Below are 16,556 nucleotides of genomic sequence, written 5' to 3'. Positions count from 1 at the left end.
CGTAATACTTACTTCTGTTATACATATTTTAGAAATTTTTAATTTACTCGGCTGAAAATTATCGGCAATAGATTTTCGAGATTTTGCACAAGTATTTTACAATTTCTTATTTTATAGAAAACTTCTCATTCAAAACAGCCTCCTTAATTTTCAAACAAATAAAGAGAACGAACACGCGTGCTTCTTCGGGTAGATTTAATTCGCATTCTTCTTACCGAGAGAACTTCCCCCTGATTTGCGACGCTTTTTCGACCGCAGAGAACATTCCGAAAAGCTATGAGAACTTAGAAATTACGGACCACTTCGAGTGAACCTAACGCGTATATATTCTTCAGCATCCTTAGCGAGGATTCTTCTAGCGAGTTTCTGCTAGAAACGCCTGAAAATTTCTACGCTTGATATTTTCAAAAGTACCGAGGCGTGTTTCGCAAAGTTAAAAATACAGAATCTGCACTTTCTACTTGACATTTTTATAAATTCTGGTAGCGTGGGAGAAAAAACCTTAAAAGATAAACAGTCAAATAATTTACAACGTTCATTAATTAATGTTTTTTTTATTTTTTTCTAACTGTACTTCAATTAAGAAAATAAATAATTATAAAGTTTATGCATATATCATACAGTTTAACAAAGGACTTTTTTTAATTGTTAGAAAATGATTAGTTATTTCTTGCAGATTTTGGAATATAAATCCAAATTGATTTAATTTTGATACATATCGCATTATAATTTTAAGAAATTTGCAATTAAAGTTACAACAAAGGTACAAAAAAATGACTATTTTTGTGTACTTTGTCATGCTATAATTATGATATAAGACATGCTGGAGAAGTTTTATTGCAATCAAAATTAAATATATTATTAGGACTTTCTGAAGAGAAATTTTTGTGTTATGATTAATAAGATTTATTGTAAAATATGAGGCATGTATGTAAAAAATTTGTACGATTTTTTACTAAAATTCGAACATGTGATTTAATTTTTACCAGCTATATTAATTTCGTTATTTTAAATTTGTCAATTTTAGAATTAAATTCACATTCAAAAGTCATGAGAGGTTTCTATACATAAATTTTTGCGAAAACACGAACGTTTTTTTTTTTTTTTATTTTGACATCCATCACATTGAATTTATTTTGAATTTATTAATTTGGATATTGAATTCCTATTTAGCAAATTAAAAACTTTTGGGTTTGAAAATATATAGTAGAAAGCTGACATATCGTTAATTTAATTTATAATCTTTTCACAGTAAATCTTTTATTTAATCATAAATACATATCTTACTAATCATAATCCACATAAAAATTCTGTTTGAAGATTGAAAATTTTAACAATATTTATACTTAATTTTAATTTAAATAAAACGTTATTAGCACATCACATGTAATAATTATAATATGACAAAATTTGTGAAAATAGCTTTTTTGCAACTTTAACTCCAAATTTCTCAAAATTGTGACATAGTAGAATAATTTAGAAACCGGATTCGTATTCAGCGTTTAAAAATATTACAGAAAATGATTAGTCTCGTTCTGATGTCACAACTTTGTTGAACTGCATATGTTTCATTTTCCTTTCTTTACTACAGTCACTTTAAATATTGAAATTTTCAGAGATTAAAAATATTAAGTATTTATTTTTAAGAATTTAACAGATTTTATCAGAAAAGTTTTACAGATTGTTATCACATATGTTCAAAATTAAAAAAAAATTTGGAGTTGATTCACTGAAGCAATCAAAAGTTATAAGGATTTCAGTTTGCGACGAATTTGTTCTTTATTTTATGAACAACGTGTGATCACATTGATTCAAGTGGCTAAATTAGACAGAAAAATGATAGCAATTAGTTTAAAATTTGAAAAAGTACAGTTTTAGATAGAAGAAATAATTTTGACCGTGTACTGAATGATTTAAGAATATTAGAGATGTATTGCAGGAAAATAGGGTCATTTTTATTGCAAAATTATTATAAACCATTTATTATAAATCAAAATTTTTGCTCTTTTTTTTTTTGCAGCGAGAATTTTTTCATGGTCAAGAATTGGGCGTTTGCAACCTAGATTTTTTTGTCGCTAAGAAAGAAAAAGAATAAATCTAAGAAGTCTTCAGTTTTTAGATTTCGATCATTTTTATTTCGTATTATACAGCCAAAATATTTTTTAAAAAAAGTTATAATTTTCTCATATACTCGAATACAGATTCTATTATAACAGATCCATCTCTTATCTTTTCTCTTAATTAATTTTTCAATGTCCAGCAGTCTTTTAGACAATTCTCTTAGAGAACGTTTTCTCGTTTTCTGCGCCTTGTAGCTACATACGTAGCTTACCAAGCAGCTTCCGAGGCCTTGTTGCGCAGCAGCGTCGAAAGTTGGTTTCTCTTCAGGAAAACGATCGTCCAAGAATGGGTTCTGTTACACGCTTTGTTTGTTCCTTCCCTAAAAACGTTGGTTCGGTCCGGCGACCGTTTAATTTTCCTCCGGTGCTCCGCGCGATGTCGGCAATTTCCGAAAGGGTCGTTAACACGGATCGTCAATTCTCGTCTTTGTGCTCGTTGCTGATAGAAAGGGGGTTACGATCTTCTTATCTCAAGCAGCTAAATGCGACACCCTCTCGGATCTATCAAGGCAAACAGATATGAGAACGCATATGGGATACTATCAGAAATAGCAGACTTAGCAATCTTCGAAGGTTCAAATCGTCATCGTGGTATTTTCTCTGCCTCCCCTCGTCGCTTTTCTCTTTTTCTTTTCGTGTTTCTCCCTTTCTCCCGCCTCGATATCGAAAGAACGGCAGGGGGAAAGGAGGCAGGGCGACTAATTGGAAAGCCGACGCGGGGATTAAAGATTTCCCGGACCCGCCCTTTTCTCTCGCAGCAGCAACGGCGGTGGCGCTTAACTGAAATTACGTCAACTGGCGAGTGCGGTTGCACATTATCGACCGACGTAATTGGGTATTCGTTAGAAATAAATGGCCGTTAATGCAATTTTCGGCAGGTATATACGCATCTCTCTCTCTCTCTCTCTCTCTCTCTCTCTCTCTCTCTTCTCTTTCTCTCTCTCTGTTTCTCTCTCTCTCTCTCTCTCTCTCTTTCTCTCTCACACTTTCTCCGATAATGCATCCAATCCAAGTCACGCTGACTAAAACATTATGAACCCAATAGCGCACATGGTCCTCCCTCTTCCACAATAATGACCAGATGATTTAATCATTTACTGCGCCGGCGAAAGTCACCAAGATGCTAACTCGCTAACGAAGGGAAGACCCGCTGCAAATCATCGTCGCGAAAATCGAGCACGACATCGTCGCTGCGGTATACCCGTCGTCTCGTCGTTATGTACCAGCATCGTTAACACCGAAGACAGTCTTGTGATAAATTTCCGGCGCATTGCGAAATAAATTGCATCGTGGATCATCAGGTAAGTTCTTTCCCCTTTTGAACCTCCGTAAAATTACAAGACTTGCAATAGAGGTTGAAGGGAGAACATAAGATGCTCGTTATGATGTCAATTTTAATGGATCTCAAACTACATGTTATTTAAAAATAACGTTCGTATAAAAACTGATGAAAATTTTTATATCCGTTTGTTACGATGAACAGCATTTGAATAAGGAAAAATGCTTCCCGTACTGGACACCTAAGGTTTTCTCAAAATTGATAGGAAATCGAAATCGGCAATGTTCTATTTCGTAATGTCGAATTGTAACAAATTCAAGTCAATTTTTAATTATTCCCATGTTACCACTGCTGCGATACAATATGTCGTTGTTTCAACTAAAACAATGAGGTCGAATAATTTAACTCGAGAAATGTATTAAATTTTACTTCAATTTAGTTTACTAGCTACATACGTTAATATGAATTGTGTTTATTTTGGTACTGAACAATTCAATTACAGAAACTGATTGATGAGATGTGATTGTTTTTTCAAACCATACTTTTGATGTAAAAATAATAAATTTTGACGCACACGAAAGTTAATAACAAAATTCTATGTAACTCAAGAAATCGATTTAAATTTAATCCTTTAATATTTAACAGTTTCACAAAGATTGTGGCTTACTTAGATAGATACTGTAAGCAACTGCTACACGGAAAGAATCATTCTGATGTGTTTATAATTTTAGCTGGATATAGATCTAAAAATAATTTTGTTAGACTCTGAAGATAATTATGTAATTATTTTGATGATCCAATAAAACTATTTTTATTTTCACGGGTATCTAGTTAAATTTTTAGACAATACAGCAAAACCATGCTTTCTACTTATTGACATTAAAGAGATACTAACATCGTCCGGTACAATGCTCTCACAGAAAGAACAATTTTACTAAAATACAGATTAGAATATAATTACGTTGTACCATTTAAAAAATTGTATCGGATGTTTAACATGGTTGCTAGAGCCTGAAAACTGTTTGCAGCAACATTATCATGCTTGGAAGTTCCACATACTTAATTATTTTGATTGTCTAACATAGAATCATTTTTTAATCTGTATGTAGCTAAATTTTTAAACGTTGCAATAAAATTTTTTTTTTTTGTACTGAACAAGTCTTCTTTATACGGACCACAAACTCAAAATTTTGATATTGTCTGAAAATGATCAAAATCACATTTCTACAGAAAAAAAACGGTTTTATTGAAGTATCTAAAAATTTAGTTCCCAGGCAGCAGGCTGACGTTATTTGTCGTCACTTTAACATCATAATAACGTGATTGACGACATTTTGACGTCAGAATGACGACAAATAACTTCAGCTTGCCATTTCGAAAGATACAGATCTGAATAATTTTGTTGGATTTTCGAGATAATTATGTTATCATTTTGATGAGTCAATGAAATTATTTTCAGATCTGGATCTAGTAAATTTTAGATACTTCAGCAAAACCTTCTTTCACTATGTTTATTGGCGTTACAAGGATACTGACATTGTCGAGTTCAGGACACTGCCCTGAGGCAAGTTTTTTCGATTTGGTTCAAAAGTTCAAAATTTTGATGTTTTCTTGAAACGATCGAAATCGCATTTTCTACACGGGAAGAACGGTTTTACAAAGTATCTTGAAGTTTAGCTAAACACATATTTGAAAATAACTGTATCGAACGATCAAAATCATTTTCAAAGAGCTTTCAAACATAATGAGCAATGTCGCAAAAAGTTTTGACATTCTAGCATTCAGTTTGAGCGTTCTACATAATTCTTTTGATCGTCTAACAAAGATTATTTTTACAGATCTATATCCAGCTAAATTCTTAAATAACCATAATATAATACACAGAGTACATACGTTCTGGAGAACGAAATTTTAGAAGAATAATTTATATTCTCTGCGCCAACCGCGCCGACTCTAACTTACCCGTATTATATTGCGTTTGCTAATTATTAGAGTCTTATTTTAAATTGTTAAATCAAGATTTTTAAACACTTTAACGACACTACTCTTTTCGTCTACGTTTCAAATTTTAGTTCTATTTTAGATCTGTATGACGATAAAAAGTAATTGACTATTTCGACGGGAGCACGAATGTGCCAGTCATCATTTGATATTATAAGTCTTATGATCACATGAAACGCGGTACCGCTTTAAAATTTCCCATCACGTCTCCGCGCGCGATTTTATGGCGATTGACTCAATTGTCGCCAATGTAGCAGCAAACCGAAGATACTTTCGGAGCGACCTCACGCTATAATGGCGGTCATGTAATTATCTGCGATGCGTACTGTATTTAATGTTGTTTGGATGTCAATGCCGCGGGTAGAGGGGCAACGGGATTGGTAATTGTTGTTTACAACGCACCGCCGCGCGTCATTGTGCTATGATGACGGCATCCCGGAGCATAGTGAACGTTGCATTGATGGGAATTGACGGATTTTATTAGCGATGCGGAAGGGAAATTGATCAAATTGTCAATTGTCAGTATGGCTTATCCGACGTGTGCAATTGGAAAAAAAAGAAAAAGGCTGCTCGTTGACACATTTCGTTGCTAATAGTTAAACGCTAAATGGCACCGCAACCAAATTCAAATTACAGATACCCTTTTTATTAAATTTGACATAATTATTACGTGGCGATTCTCTCCATTCCTTGTGTCGCCATTTATGTTTTAATGCACGTCGTAGTCTTGATATTTCAATGCGGAATTAATTGCAGCGCGCGAATGAATTTCGCCATTGCAAACAGCGATCGGCTTAAATCCGGTTTACGCAAATAACCCGATTCAATACACTTTGGCAAACAATGAAATGCCATGCACAACTGCTATATATTTTTAGGATTATTTCGACGATCCGCCGGCGAATATTTTCCGCGCGTTCCGCGTTGTTCCGCTGATGGCGGATAGAAAATTATGCGATTATCGTTTCCCGCATTAAATCGCGCGCCGCGCGAAACTTTCGATTAGAGCAACTTCGGTTACATGATCTCTCAATTCCCGCAAAATTCAATATTCTAACGTCGTAGAGAAGTGGCCCGGTATCTTCTAATGTCAATATGTATTATCTCGCAGCTGTTCGCCTATGTATAAGGGTCACACACGTACCTTTTGTGCGCGGCGTATGGTTTTCCAGCGCGAAGCTGGATACGATAGTCAATATCGTCTAGGTAGATTAACGATCGAATCGTTCACACTAGATTGATATTATATTTGACTTTCTACCGATCCCTTCGCCACGTTCATCCTCGCCGGAGGCACTGCGTGCAGGGAATTCCGCTTGCAGTTAATAAGTAATAGCGGAGTCAAAGGGATAAGCCAATAACCGCTGCGTGATCTCGTTAGATGCAAAAGTTTACACTATATCAACATTCCCACGCTGCTTCCTCATTAACTTTGCGTGCACGGGAAAAAATTTACTCTGACACGTATTCTTGAATGTAATTAAGGGTTCCCCAAATTTGTATGAATTGCAATTAAATCATTTAATTTTAATAGATATGAAAACGCGAGGGGAGTATAAATTTATTATTTAATCATTACATTTCTCCTACTTTTTAATTTTTCATTCAACATAATTTTATAAATCTATATTTATCAAATAAATAATTAAATATGAAGGTGTGAAGAAAGTGTAATATTTACTTCCTATTTCTGTTTATGTCATCTTTGACAGCAATATCTTCTTCATGCGTAAGGAATTTCATATCTGTAGTTCATTTCGAAATGTGATTCTGATTCCTGTCGTCGTTGAAAAGTTTTTTACGGCCCACCAGAAATCAGCTTGTGACCCAATGAATCGCGACTTTTTGAATTCTTGTATTAAAGGAGCATTCTATTCTAAAGCGCGAAAAAATTTGCTTAGTTTTGAAAAGTTTTTGAAAGATAACTGCCTCTCATATTTTTCTACACTTTTATACATCTACTTGCATGTATTTAATAAATATTTACCAATTTTGATATAACTAAATATTTATTAGCTTTTATGTTACATGAATTTAAAAATAAACATATTTTTCCAGAAACAAGCTTCCCAGAAACTGCTGAAGCTATCTACTTCAACTTTTGTAAAATGCATGTCTGTTTACCATCTGAAACTAGAATTAACGAAAAAACATTGCAAATTATTAAAATGACAAAGTTTTAAAGAATAAGTACCAATTTTTTAAGAAAATTCTATTTAACGTGTATAAAAAGATTATTAATTTATGAATATCGCAATAAAATCCTAATTCGGGCGATAAACAGACATTTCTCTTGTACGAGTATATAGAGAAAGGTTAGACAAGACGTAGTAGATCAAATTTGATAATGAATAAAAGCTAGGTTCTCATAATCAACAAAATTATTATCTTTACTTTTTAAATATTTTTTGGATATCAATCTTTCGATAGAACTTTTAATATCATTAAATAAAATATTCAGAGAATTATAAACTGTATTTTTAAAAAAATAAGAAAAGTCATTTCTCCCAGTCTTGTCCTACGTGTAAGGTATCCCTGTGAGCAAAATAGAATACACTTTAAAAATATACTACAATTTAATACTAATGTTACAAATGAATAAGTAATAAAATCATAAGAAAATCACAAAAAAAATATAAATTATGTTCTAACTCAATAAAACAGCTGCCAACTTTGTTGACTCATGGGTAATTTTCAACAACCGAGGGGCTACATAATGCTCGATTGTGATTCGTGCATTAGAATCGTACGATACAAAAAATACCTCGTCTTCTTACCCTGCCACCCTATCTTGTCTCACCTTCCCCCACACAAAAATTAAAGTCGATAGCTTCAGTACCGAGAAACTATAAGTTCTAAACAATTTGAAAAATGTTTTTTTTTTATTTAATATAAATATTTAATAAATATTGAATCAAAACTTATAAATATTGATTAAATATGTACAAGAAGATGTATAAAAGTGCAGAATATTTGTAGCAGTTTTTTTTACAAAAATTTCTAAAAATATGCAAACTGTTACTCTGAATTAGACTATCTCTTTAAACGAGCCACAGGATTTGCACATGTTATAAAAAATAATGTTCTTTTGGCGTGCTGTAAAATATGTAAATGTAACCTATTACAATGTATGGCTGATATATTTCTTTCATCATACACTCGCGCATATATCTTTTTACAACTATATGTACCCTTGTATTGTAGTTATAAAAAAGATAATGGAACATTCGACTTTTACATACGAATAACACTATTACGGTCTGTAATAAATGATGGACACGGACGATGTCAACGTCGAAAACATTTTTGACACGCGCCGCGAAAAGCGCGCAGCAAATTTTTGGGTACGCGGAAAATAAACTGCCCGAACCTTTTTCACGCTTTGAAATCCAGTTTTTCCGCGTGCAACGCGGTACAAATGTATCTCGGTTGAAGTATCTCCCGTGACGTGGAGGTGCAAAGCTTATCCGTTCCGGGCAGCTTTTGGTATTAATCTGACTGGGCATAAATCTCTCGCTAATCCACGTAACGCTGTAACCCCCGACCAGCGGCTACATTGACGCTGCCGTTGTTGCCGTAGCGAGAAATACGGGAACTTGTTGAATACATGTATTCGAGAGGTCCGCCCGCACTTACAGAGGAGCGGTTGCAAGTACTCGCGATTACCCGTCCGCTTTTACAGCGGGTCGATCGGTCCTAAGCGTTCTCTTTAAAGGGCGAAATCGAGCAATTCGCGGATTGCACGCGGACGGCACGACTAATTTACATTTTAACCGGCCAGATTCCCGGGAGAGAAGTAATTGCACGAATTCTTTTTACAACTGCGGAGACTGCTTTTGCAGATTATCTGTCTTACGTTGAAGGGAGAAATTCATTTTCGCGCTGCATGAAAATGATTTTTCCCGTAAAAAGGAATTATTCCATCGTCCACAATTTACCAGTTACCGCTTTACTCGTCGCCATTTCTGAGAACGACGACGATGACGACGACGACGACGACGACGACGACGACGACGGCAAGGCGTAAATATCTCACTGTATCCGGTCTTAGTTGTTACGATACGTGACTATTTTTACTATTTTCAGTCAAACCTCCGCACCTTTTTTTCGACCTTAAATCGCTCTTCATAAGGCGAGGAATAATTCAGACGCGACGGCTTTTTGCATTCGCGGGACAGCCCGTTTTCACGAGGGAGAAACGAAGTCGGGGCGGAAGCGCGGGAATTTTTCCGGAAATTTTACCGCGACGATCTCCGTCGCACGTGACGATTGAATTTGCACTCACGGTCGCGTCGTCGGAAGCAGTCGTGCAGCGTTTGCAGACTAAACCGAGCAATCTAAAATTATAGGAGAGCTAGACGGCGATGTTACGTTACGGGGACAGATAGAGAGGAATATTTTATCTTCAACCGCGCTCGCGCGCGTCATCATTAATTTTCTTTCTACGAGGATCACCGAGGGCCGCTTCAACTCCTGTTGAAAATACACAAAGCCGGACATCGTGTCATTACCACGTGTGCCAGCGAGTCACCGCAACGACGCGACCTCGTGACGTAATCTTTATCCTAATAAGTTAACAGTCGCCGTTGATTGATGTATATTTCGGAGACATGGCTCGCCGTAACCGACTCGCGCGCGTTAATTATCGGGGCTTCGCCCTACATTTCGCCCTCGCGGAAATAATCCGCGGCAGCTCGTTTCCGGTTTCGGTGCGGGGGGGAAGAGCGAAGGGGGGGAGAGCGGCCGGCTGGCCAGAAGCGCATCTCGTAACTTAATTAGCGGGAGAGGAGCCGAGGTCTTTTTCCATCCGCTTCGATCATTTGCCGGATACGGGGGATTGTACAGAGTGAGGCGTTCCGCCTGCAAATTGAATCTTTCGTATCCCGATTTCATTTCTATCTCTTGACAGGATAATTCGAACTTCTTGCTATATAAAGTACTATTATCGTAAGTATTTTTACTGCTTTTTTTTTTATTTTTTCGATTCCCTCTCTATATATTTCTTTCTTCAGTTTTATTACTGTAATAGTTTATAGAAATTTAAATAAGAGTTGAAAAAAGAAAACCACTTTAAATTAATGTTATTTAGTGGAGCTAAATATTTATTCTGTTTTTTTTTTTTACGTTCCGCTACATTACATTTCGCTCGCCCGTGCTCCTGCCTATCCTTCCATAAATAATATCCTCCTGTCCTACATTATTATGCTCTTCGACTTTCATCCCTGACCATAAATCTTTTAAGAGGAACTCCATTCGTGAGAGAGACACTCATGAATTAATTATTTTTTCGCATTCAGCAGCGCGAATTTATCTCGCTGCTGCACAAATCGAATAATATCCTTTTTTCAGTTCGCAAATCCGGTGTCTCTAAACGGGAAAGGCACTTCACCTGTCTCGTTTCACCTACTTGTGCATTCTAAACTGAGATCCTCGAAACCCTCGGGTCACACTCGAACGGTCTGTGCGACAACACCGACCCGATCCAATTGAATATAACGAATGGAGAACGCGTCACAGGGTAGCGAACGGGAGAGATGTTTTCTCTGGCGTTAGAGAGACACCACTCGCTCGCTCTCTCTCTCTCTCTCTCTCTCTCTCTCTCTCTCTCTCTCTCTCTCTCTCTCTCTCTCGCGCGCGCTGCGTCCTCTATTTCGTGTAAAGCGATGTAAAGTATATACCACGGCTTCGCGTAGTGTGAGATTTTTAATCTTGGGAAGAGCTCCGTCCTTCCGCACGGCACACCGCCGGAGAATACTGCGAAACTTTATCAACCGTAGCTTCGGAGAAATGGGCCGTCGTCATTACTTACAATTCCCCGTTATTAATCGCTCTGTCGACGGTGCATTATAATGCGTCGAGCTGCTATTTAATTTGGTGAGCGTTTAACCGATAATTTTTTAACGATAATTACGAGACGTCAGTTTCGTGTAAATATCGGTTTCTGCGCACGCACAGCGCACGCCGCCGTATTTCAACGAACGATCGTATTGCGTGTCTTTCACTAACATTGAAATAAATAAATGCAGCACGAAGATATTGCGTTTCTTTTTTTTTTATTTATGCGGCGCGGCGGCGATACATCTTGCCGTAAATTAATTAAAAAAAAAAAAAAACGAATTATACGTGCCCGCAGTGGATAAAGAATGTATTAATAAATTTGTGATGGCTTTGAGAAGAATCTTTAAAAAGATTTCCTACATTTTCAGAAGTTTCTTGCCTCAAAGGAGAAAATGTAATATAATATTGTATCATTTTTCCGAGAGAAAGACGGTTAATTATTAATTTTGAGAACGCATTGCTTACATTTTTTTTTTTAATATCGACTGCTCTGTGTACGTTGCGATATGTTCAAGAAATAAAAAAAGTTATTAAGAATTTTTAATTCAAAGATTAATATTATAAAATAAAATTTATAAATTGAATATAAATGAAAAATTGCATTTGTACTCATAGTTATGTAAAAAAAAAAGAATGTTCTCATCACTTTTTAAATAGTTTTTCAAATTCTTACAAATTCCATTATTCTGGATTCCATTTGTCTGATTTGACAGTACAATATTTTAACAATGAATCCAAGAGCAAGAGAACAATGCATCTTCCATTTTATATCAGCGTGTACATCGTGATTATGTAAAGACATCCAATTGTGCAACCATCAACTACGGGAATTTTAACAAGGGAGTTTTCGGACTTTCGGTGAGAAAATCTCTGCTATTATTTGCATGCGATTTTAATCTTTGCGATCAATATACCTATATTGTAACACCATTAGCCTCCATTATTGTTCACTCGATTGAAATTTATGATTTAAACACACTGAAGATGACCTCATTCGGAATCGACACGTTTGTAATATCGTTTAATATCATTGATAATTACCGATATTTGACGAATATACATTTGCAAAACTACAAATTAGCTCTGCCTTTCTTGTTCAACCTCAGCCCTCTCTCATTTTACAATTTTAGATTTCGAATCGTATGAGCTTGTTAATTCTTTCGTAAATTTTTACAATTATTAATCTTCTAGCATGAAATTAAACACACAGATGGCACATGAAACTTGGAACGAAATCTCGATTTTTAAGCTGTGCATTTAAAAGTGAGCTCTAAAAATACTCAACGTTCGCGATCTTCTATCAACCGATCATAATTCTTTCACTGTCTGCGGAATAAAACTGATTTTATTCCAACGGGAACATAAAATGCAGCGCTGTATTATGCAAATCTGCCACTTAATCCATTTGTTAGAATATTAACGCGCTTCCACCCCGAATAGACGCGCGGCCGGGATTCTAAACGTGAGAAAATATACTACCACCCGCTGCGCAGCATCCGCGCCCGCTTGTATATTTAAGATTGCCGTTGCAAGGTTTTACGTTCCGTCCGCGCAAATCATATGGGAATGAATTTTGCGGGCGCCCGACACTTCCGCCAATAAAAGCGGCAAGAAATAAAAGTGGCGAAGCGCGCGGCGACGCGATAACGGCGCCGTCCACGACACGTGAATGCCACCCAGGAGATATACCGGAAATATGACTTATCGTACTCTTCCGTCGTTCCCGCGAACTCGCGGTTAAATTTTCCGGCGTGTCGCGCGGAAATCTTTCAAGCCTCGCGCGTAAAACTTTGCCGCGCACTCATTTTGCCCCGGCCACACTTTCGCGCTTTCACGCTGACGCATTTTCTCGCAGGCGCAGCGCATTGTTCAATTCGTATCCGGCTCAATTCGCCCGCGGGCGCGAGACAACTGCAGAATGGGAATGTATCAGAATTGAATAAAATCTGTGACAGATCTGTGTCGGTTTCCTCACAAGCGTACGCGAATATTTCTTAACGTAAAATATTGTAATTTAATAATTAAACACGATGAAAAATAAAGGATCGCGAAATAATAATACGCAGTGGAATATTCCTGTATATATAAGCTTATTCTAATAAAATTATTAAATTTTATCCCGGCTGGGTGATATTCTTCGCGATAAAATTCTTTACAGCGTTTCAAGATGCTTGCAGAATCATTATTAAAATTGATCAATTTCATTTGAGATATTACTTCCCGTTTCAATTTATGATTGCGTTTCAAGTTCGACGAATCGTATTGGCACGCAGTTCATGAAACTGAAAAATAATTTTGAAAAAAAGTATTTCACCGAAACGTGGCATTTCTTTTCTTTCTTGTGTTATTCACGCACACGCGGTCTAATTTCAACTCTCTTATCATTGTTTATCAACTGTTGACTTTTCCATTAAAAAAATTAATGTAATGTAAGAAATATAAATAATGACATCGTTGCGAAATGTGAGAATTATGAAAAGTATTTCTTCTTATAAATTATATATACATTTTGCTGCACTTTCTCTTCATACATTTTTTGTGCAGGTCTAGTCATTTTTCGGGCACGATGTACGATTTGTAACGTTTATTTGATAGCTTGGAATTAAGATGAAATAATCTGTAACCGTGGAATAGAAAACTGCACGCGGAAGAGTGTCAGTCAGCGGGAATTTTAATTAGCGCGCAGGAAAAATTTGAATTAGCTCAACGCGCGCGATGCGAATTACAGGCGACAATTTCTCGCCCGCGATCTCGCCGCCGTCTCGTCGCAATCGAACTAGCGGCGTGTATATCTCGTTACGGATGCGGCTCGTGAAATTCGCGTGAAAAAAAATCCGCCGAGATTGCGCGCCGCGAGATCGTTAATTGATAAAACTAATCACGCCGTCGGCGCGCAACCGCGACGCAACAATTGGACGGTTTTTTTCTCTCCCTCTCTCCCTCCCCCGGAAAGAGATTTTACATGGTTTTTTTGTCAATTTTGAGTTAAGAGTGGATCATGAGTGCGCACGTGTAAAGCCGTTTTGATGTAAAATAGAACTCGACTAAATGGACTCCAGCGGTGTAATCGGGCCATGGTCGTAGCGTTTGTTTTGCAGGATCCCTCCGCCATTGACGTCATCACTGTACTAACGCTGTTAACGATATATCGGCAACACTAATTTCATTCATATTTAAAGATGTTATTAAAAATGATATAAATGAGCGGAATACGTATTATAAACGTGTTTTACGAATTTTAATCTTCTCAAATACATTAAGTGCCATTAAGTGTAAATATTATGTTGTTGTTGCACTTGTACATTATAAAAATCTCCGATTTTCAATTTTTTCTTTTTTTTACAAATTAATTACATTTAGATCATTGTCCTTTCTATTTCTACATAATTCCTGGAATGCACTTGTCATTGAATATTATTTATTTAGAATATAATTTAATAATATTTGTTTACAACAATTTAGTAATATTCATAAGAGACTTTTATAAACACAAATAATGTAATGATTGATAAATAAATTAATTCAAACGAAAGAAGTAAGCGCACTCAGATTCAATCTGCGGGCTGTAAATTTGAATACGATATAGCGCTCTGGGGTTAACTAACTCAGAGGATTCCTTTAAATGTCAAGCACGAGTCTCGTCAAGTTTAAAAAATTACTTACGAGCGTCTTCAAATGCCTTTAAGGGCAAGTGCCTCGAATTACGGTCGATCTTAAAACGATACGTCAATTTTTACGTTCGCGCCTAGACACGGCTGATCGCGCGCGTCCGTAACGGAAGCGAGATGGGGATTTAGCAGCCCCCGTCATTAAAGTTCGAAGTTCATTAGAGGTTCTCCGGCACCGGCGGAATAACTTTCCCCCAAGTTGTTACACTGTTCGCTCCCTCTTGCGCGCCTCCCCCGCTGTCCCCCGGAGGACTTAAAAGTCTTGTTCCCGGCTGCTTCTCTTCTAAGAGGATATCTTCCTTTTCTCCTCTCCCCTCCCCTCCGGCCCATCGACATTGTCTTCGGAGCGGGTCATGTCATTTTAATGACACGTTTCCGATTACTTCCGCCTAGAGAAACGTCGGGCAGGGAGCGTCGACCGACAAACGCGCACGGGATTAAAGAGAGGAGTTTAACGTTCCCTCATTCCTTCTTTCCCCTTTGTTTTTCCTTTTTTTCTTTCGAGGGCGATGTTGCGACGGAATGATATAACACCAGATGTCAACCGGCGGCCTCTCTCTTCGTTTTTCTTTTTGGGAGAGAGGAATATATATAAATTCGCCTTTGAAAACTAATAAAGTCTAATCTAGATTTATAGAAGGCGGCTGGGGACAGCAGCTGGTTACGCGCGGCCCGCTTTTCGTGAATTCGGACGAAATTGTGTCGTAACGAGAAAAGTGTAACAATGCACTTGCAACATATACGCGCGCGTGCACTTGTCAGTATGTCGCACGCCGGCAACATATACGCCGGCTGTACATTTTCCGTCACGACTGGTGCATTCATAGAACACGCGCAATTGACAGATTTTAAAATTTCTGTAAATCGGATAATTCCAAGCGCGATATACATATACATTTTTTTTTTTCAGTGGCCGTAGTTTTAATGTCGATGCGTTTGTTAATTGGGACACTACGCGATTTTACAACCGGGCCGTAAGATATAAAAATATATCGTAAAATATAAATCCGTAAAAATGTAATGAAAAACACGATATCTGTGCGGTCGTAAGCTGGTAAATAAAGTAGATCGTACGTTCCACGTAAAATAAAATAGAAAAATAAATAAGAAAACGAATAACATAATAATTAAAATAACAAGTATAATATAACAATTTTGTTACGGTTGTATTTTACGAGCAATAAAGTTTTCTAAAAGATAAAATGCATGTTCAATCTCAGAAGGTCTCTACGCGCTTTTCTGTTTTAAATTCTTGTAATTTGGATCAAGAAGGAAATTCTTAGATCGCATTTTAGATGTAAAAAGAGGAGCTTTTCCTAAAAATCAGATCGGCGATGAGGTGCGACATCTAGAAAAAAGATATAAAAAGATTGCAAGGGACAATAAAAATGGTAAGGGATCCTCGATTATTTCAGTAATTTAACAAAATTTATATCAATATATTCTAAAAACACTCTATATAAAGATATACGAAAAATCATTTATTTGTTGAATATTTGTCAGTAAAAAGGCAAGCGTCCCTTATTTCTTTTTACCTCCACTTTCAACCTTCATATCTTTCTTACAGTTTTCTTCCCATTGCTTAGATTTTCGGAAAAAGTAATTCTTTCTAAATAAAAATTGCCATATAATCAATATTAGCGGCGCTTG

General features: G+C 36.6%; 1 protein-coding gene across 7 annotated transcripts in view; it reads left to right on the top strand.

The window, feature by feature from the left end:
- Positions 1 to 16,556, top strand: part of LOC105199174 (5-hydroxytryptamine receptor 2A) — a 251,336-nt gene that overhangs the window by 67,660 nt on the left and 167,120 nt on the right. For 2 of the 7 annotated variants that reach the window (XM_026138037.2, XM_026138036.2), the window contains exon 2: positions 3,233 to 3,421. The exons of 1 other annotated variant lie outside the window; for it this stretch is intronic. The gene's annotated coding sequence lies outside the window, so the exon portion shown is untranslated. Of the gene's footprint in view, positions 1 to 1,421; positions 3,422 to 16,556 lie in introns of those variants that run through there. 4 more of the 7 variants (XM_026138034.2, XM_011166144.3, XM_026138035.2 and 1 more) reach the window with 3 other exon arrangements.

Source organism: Solenopsis invicta, chromosome 9, assembly GCF_016802725.1.
Source record: "Solenopsis invicta isolate M01_SB chromosome 9, UNIL_Sinv_3.0, whole genome shotgun sequence".
Taxonomy (NCBI): Eukaryota; Metazoa; Arthropoda; class Insecta; order Hymenoptera; family Formicidae; genus Solenopsis; species Solenopsis invicta.
The sequence above is the reverse complement of the archived record's forward strand: the minus strand, read 5'-3'. Positions and strand labels throughout refer to the sequence as shown.